Genomic DNA, 6,484 nt, shown 5'->3' with positions numbered 1-6,484 from the left:
AAGGGGGCAGAGAAGGGCGCAGGGATCCATCCTCGGGGACGAGGAAGAGGAGAGAAAGGTGGGCAAAAGCCCGTCTTTTATAAGGAAACGAATACACACAGGAGGTGCTCTTAGTGGCTGCAGCTGAGGTATTTCCTGTCAGGACCCTAAGGGCAGGCCAGTACATACGCCTAAATGCTAATACACGTTAGATATTAGCATTTGGGAAAGGCTAAAAAGGGTAAGTAACAGTAGAGACCAAACTTCATCCAGGACACATGTGCACTAGAGAAGCCAAGAGGTTTATTCAGATGTTAAATCTTCAAGTCAAAGTCAGAGGCACTAAACTACTGAGGAGATGGTTTGGGTCAGCACCCATCAAAACAGTCACCGAGACTGGAGAAATGGCCCAGCAGTTAAGAGCATTTGCTGCTCTTGCAGAGGACCCTGGTTGCCCTGGAACTCACTATGTAGACCAGAGATCCATCCACCTGTCTGTGCCTCCTGAGTAGTAGTGATTCCTGCTGATTTTTAAGTATTGTGGAAATTCGGCAGGTTTGAAGACAAATGGAAATCGTTTGAGAACCCAGCCCTTCTCATTGAAATAAGCATTATTAATATCATTGGAGACTTTCCCTACACCCTTTTTTCCTGTTTGATTACGTTTAATTAGTAGAAAAGTTCCTTAGTCTGCTTGATGGGCCCATTCCAATGTCAGTAGTGTTGTATATTCCTAAGAACATTCTAAAGTTCCATGATAGTGAGATATACGTCCTAGGATTTTCACCCATTCTTTGCTGCTGGGTACTCAGATTCTTTTTAAAACAGTAGTGAGAGCCTGCAAAGTCCTCAGCCCTACAGAGAGCCGCAAGAGACAATTGATGTGTGAGTGGTGGGTGTCAGTTATTTAGCGGCGCTCTTACCCTGCAAGGAAATGTCACAAAACACGACAGACTCCACTAACAAGAGTTTTATTAAGATGAGAGAAAAGGACAGACAAGTGCTCAGGCCTCACCGGTCCACACAGCTGACCTGGACTGTTCTGCCGCAGGGATTCAGAGACAGTCCACCACACCTATTTGGTCAGGCTCCGGCCTCTGACCTGCTTTCTCTGTCTCTCCCTAGCTCTAAACTAATACAGTTTGTAGATGATATTTTACTCTGTAGACCGTCCTTACAGGTTAGCCAAACTAACACCTCTGCTCTCCTAAATTTCTTATCCAGCCGAGGTTACAGGGTATCTCCTTCTAAAGTTCAGCTGTCAACTCCCCAGGTCACCTATTTGGGTCTATCCATTACTCCAACTCATAAGGCTATTACTGTAGACAGAAAGCATCTAATCCAGTCTCTTACAGTCCCTTCTACTAAACAGGAGATTCTGTCTTTCCTAGGAATAGCTGGCTTCCTATGGTCTTGGGTTCCATCCTTTTCTCTCCTTGCTCGCTCCTTATACGAGGCAGCTCAGGGCTCGCCACATGAGCCCCTCCTCCATCCCATCACTAAACCTTTCCAAAAGCTCCAACAGGCCCTTTTTCAGGCCCCAGCGCTTCATCTCCCAGACTTAACCCGTCCCTTCTCCCTCTATGTAGCAGAGAAGGAGGGATTTGCCCTGGGAACTCTAGGGCATCAGCTGGGACCCTCCTTTGCACCTGTAGCCTATCTGTCAAAGAAGCTAGACCTTACCAGTCAGGGCTGGGCACCTTGCATCCGTGCCTTAGCAGCTGCAGAGCTCCTTATTTGGGAATCAAAGAAGCTAAACTTTGAGTCATCCATTACTGTTTTCTCTCACCATAATCTGTCCCATCTCTTAACTTATAAAGGCCTACAAACTTTACCTCCTTCCCGGGTTCTTTCTCTCCAGGTGGCATTACTAGAGGATGCCACACTTACTTTCCGGACTTGTCCACCTCTTAGTATTTCAAGCCTCCTCCCTCAACCTAATGCTAACTACTCTCCTTCTCATTCCTGCACTGAAACCTTAGAGGAACTGCTACCTCACCCTTCACACATACAGGAGGGCACATTGCCTCAGGCTACTTATACCTGGTACACAGATGGCAGCTCCTTTTTATAAGAAGGTACCCGTAAAGCGGGTTATGCCATAGTGTCAGATACTGAGATAATAGAGGCACAGGCATTACCCACACACACCACTAACCAACAGGCTGAGCTGATAGCTCTTACCCATGCCTTCCAATTGGCACAGGGACAATCTCTAAATGTTTACACAGACTCCAAATATGCTTTTCATATCCTCCTGTCCTACACTGCTATTTGGAGTGAGCGTGGCCTTCTCACAGCAAAAGGGGGATCAATATCTAACTCAGGCCAAATAATGGCCATGCTGGAGGCTTCCCACCTCCCCAGGGCTATCGGAATTGTTCACTGCCAGTCTCATCAGACCGATAGCGCCATCATCTCTAAGGGAAACAACCGGGCTGACCAGGCAGCCAGAACAGCGGCCCTCCAGGACCAAGTCTGACCTCACCCACCACAGGGAATCCATACAGTACAGCCTACACCCTCACAGGGAACTCCAGACACTAGACAAATTCTTTCCTATCTACACCAGCTCTTTCATCCTAATAATCTTGCTCTGTCTCAATTCGTAAAAGTTCACCTGCAGCCCACCTCTGAGGACTTACAGTTATTAAGAACTATTACTGCCGCTTGTGAGATCTGCCAAAAAAAAATAGATCCCAATACCAAGTACAGGAGTCAACCTTTTCCCACCCACCAGGCTCCAGGTTCCCTTCCAGGGACTGACTGGCAGCTCGATTTTACCCATATGCCCACTGTCAGGAAAGTTAAATATCTCCTCGTGATGGTAGACTCATTTTCAAATTGGGTGGAGGCATATCCGTTTTCTATTAAGCGGGCTCAGACAGTTGCAGATCTCCTTCTCCGAGAAATTATTCCTCGGTTTGGGGTTCCTGCTTCTCTTCAGTCTGACAGTGGCCCAGAGTTCACCTCTCAGATTTCTCAGACACTAGCTAAGGCTCTTAACATTCCTTGGAATTTTCATATCCCATACCGTCCTCAGTCTTCAGGAAAGGTGGAGCGTACCAACCAGTCTTTAAAAACTATTCTTACTAAGATGTCACAGGAACTTCATCTCGACTGGGTAAGATTATTGCCTCTAGCTCTCCTCAGGCTCAGGGCTCTTCCTAAAAAGCCTCTTTCAATTTCTCCGTTTGAACTAATGTATGGAAGGCCAGTTCTAACACCAGGTCTTTTATCCAACCCTCCAACTGTTCCAGATAGCCTGTTAACTCCCCTTTTATGTCACCTAAGGTCTATCCTATGGAGCCACGCAAACTGTTCATTACCTCAGCCGTGTGACAATAATTGTCCACCTCCAATACACATCGGGGATCAGGTTCTTCTCTTCCCAGATTTTTTAAAACTTTCTTATAAAAAGCATTGCAAAAAAAAAACCATACACTGAAATGAACCCGACAAAGACTATACAATTCAGTGACCCTTCAAGGTAATTCTTGTGACTCCTACAGCTGCTAAACTTGAGGGCTTTCCTCACTGGGTCCACCTGTCTCATCTAAAACCTTTTTTTTTTTTTTTTGGTTTTTCGAGACAGGGTTTCTCTGTGTAGCTTTGTGCCTTTCCTGGATCTCGCTCTGTAGACCAGGCTGGCCTCCAACTCACAAAGATCTGCCTGCCTCTGCCTCCCGAGTGTTGGGATTAAAGGCAGGGCCACCACCGCCCGGCTCTAAAACCTTTTATCTCACCTCCATCCCAGAAAAATCTCTCTTCATATACAGTAAAACAAACAGGGCCTTGTACTCTCAAGCTCCAGAGGACATCAGGATCCACTGCCTTGTCACCAATTCCAGAGGAATAAGATATCACTCCTTCCTTTCCCAACTAGGACCACACAGAGCTGGAGGCAAAAAGGACCATCAAAAATATCCAGGCGGTAAGGAAAAATATAATACAACAGTCGATCATTGTTCAATACTCAGCAACTGATCACCTGCATTTCCTAAATGCTAAACTAATAAAGGAAACAGGTGCCTTAAATAAACTACCTGTAATAAGGCTTGTCTCAGATAAAAATTAAACAGAGTACTAAGGCCAGATCTACCTCAGATAAATGTCATATGTCTCCATCTGGGCAGGCCAGATCTACCTCAGATAAATGCCAACTCCAAAAATAAAATAATAATAATTCTTTTTTCTCTAAGCTTTTTCTATGACAACAGTATCTTGTCAAACAGAAGGTTCCCAGCCACAGCATGGATGGACAGCTGCAGAACAAGGGGACGGCAGAACGTCATTCCAGGACCCCTCCCACCATCATCCCAGGACTTCACAAGCTAACCTCCCCATTTCCCCCAAGAGCCAACTGTTCAGCCAGAAGCAATCTTTGAGAGAAACGTTGCCCCATACCCACTCAACCACAATTTTTTTCTTTCTTAAAAAAAGAAGAGTCAGGGATGATGGATTCACAACACGCCCCCAAGGCTGGGCATGTTTGTGCATGCCCAGTGGACCTAGACACTTCTGCCTAGCCAGTTCCAGGTCAAAATAGCCATTTCTGGGTCAAGGCATCTCACATGACCAGGACTCCGTGGCTTTGCATGGTTGCATAAGAGCGTGCAACGCAACCATGTGATCTGTGCATGCGTGCACCACCCAGCCTTTATAAGCTGGCGCCATATTCCCAGCTTCCTCCTCCTTCTTCTCCACACACGTGTCTCTCCGCAGGCCTGAGCACTCGTCTGTCTCTTTCATCTTAATAAAACTCTTGTTAGTGGATTCTGTCGTGTTTTGTGACATTTCCTCGCAGGGTAAGAGCGCCGCTAAATAACTGACAGTGGGTGGTAGAGCAAGAAAGCTTTCCATTACACTAGGAATAAAACAGCAAAATTTCAGATGGTAGTGTTGCGCCTTTAATCCCAGCATTCAGGAGGCAGAGGCAAGTGGATCTCTGTGAGTTCAAGGCCAGCCTGGTCTACAGAGAGAGTTCCAGGACAACTAGAGCTACACAGAGAAACCCTGTCTCGAACAACAACAAAAAGCAAAATTTCAAATCACTAAGCAAATCCTACATCTCACTCTCTGAAATTCTTTCCCTCTCTCCAGACATATAGGGATTCTCTTGTTTGCTCAGAACCAACAGATTCTGTCTAGCCTCAGGATCTCTATATAAATAATTCTGTCTGCCTAGACAGCTATCTGTCTGCTAAAGAGGTTCTTCAAAATGAAGAACCAGAAGCTGGGCTTAGCGACACAACACCTTTAATCCCAGCACTTGGAAGGCTGAGGCAAGTGGATCTCTGTGAGTTCGAGGCCAGCCTGGTTTACACAGTTGCTATAGCCTGCCAAGACTACATACTGAGACCTTGTCTCCAAAAGAAAAGGAATTATTCAAAGAGAAGTGGAGAATACACCTTGCTTTTGTGAAATGTTATAGGCAAAAACTTTGGTGCTGATAAAATTTAAGGAATGTACATTTATTTTGAAAAGTTTCCCCCAAGTTTCAGAGAGAGAGAGGGATGTAACACTATAAAATGCAGGACTGCCTTTTACACTTACAAGTAAGAATTTACACTGGGATCTGTCTTTTTACACCTAATGAATATGTAACTTAAGCTTCCTTTAAATTCACTCAACAAATATTTCCTGTACATCTGTTAAATGCTGGGTACTATGCTTATTATCAAAAAGAAGAGTCTAACTCTAGGAGGTGAAGAATAAAGACAACCCCCCTACACACACACACACACACACACACACACACACACACACACACACACACACCACTTATACCTTTACTGTCCCTTCTCTGTCCTATTCCTTTTATCCCCTCAACCTGTTATTTTCTCCTTGTATCTCCTTCTAAATTTTGCTTCTTAATATTAAATCACCAGCACACAAAAGTTTGGTTTCAAAAATAAACCTGTATAAATTCCCACAGCTTCCACATGGGCATTCTCTAACTCCTTGGAAGGTTTTCTCCCTTTCTCACCCACAGGAAACATTTTCCCAGGCCCCACTGCAAGTGTAAATTATATAACCACCCTGTCTTTAAAAGGCCATTGTTTTCTTAGTAATGAGATCCCTAGACAAGCTTTGTGGTTTCCACTTGTTACTGGGAAATAATGTGTCCTCTTGGTTGGTAAACTACCCTCATGTATAATACAGAGTCCTTAGCTAATACAAGTTTCTCCTAATCTAGCTTTACCAAAAGCTAGAATCCAGAGATGACCCCTGCCTTCTTGGTACCTCTAGAATCTTCTTGAGAACTCAAGCCTGAGGAAAAATTCCTCTTTCTGAGTAAGCACTCTCTGGCTTTGAGCTGGCTAATTAAGTCTCCACAATCAAATTTCAGGAATTATTATTTATTTGAGGGTTTTTTTGTTTGTTTGTTTGTTTTGGTTTTTTGTCTTTTTGTTTTTGTTTGTTTTTCAAGACATGGTTTCTCTGAGTAGCCTTGACTGGCTCACAGAGAACCACCTGCCTCTGCCTCTCTGGTGCTGGGATC

This window comes from Peromyscus californicus, unplaced genomic scaffold, assembly GCF_007827085.1.
Source record: "Peromyscus californicus insignis strain IS unplaced genomic scaffold, ASM782708v3 Scaffold_3__1_contigs__length_106647218, whole genome shotgun sequence".
Taxonomy (NCBI): domain Eukaryota; kingdom Metazoa; phylum Chordata; class Mammalia; order Rodentia; family Cricetidae; genus Peromyscus; species Peromyscus californicus.
Note: the sequence above shows the minus strand (reverse complement) of the source record.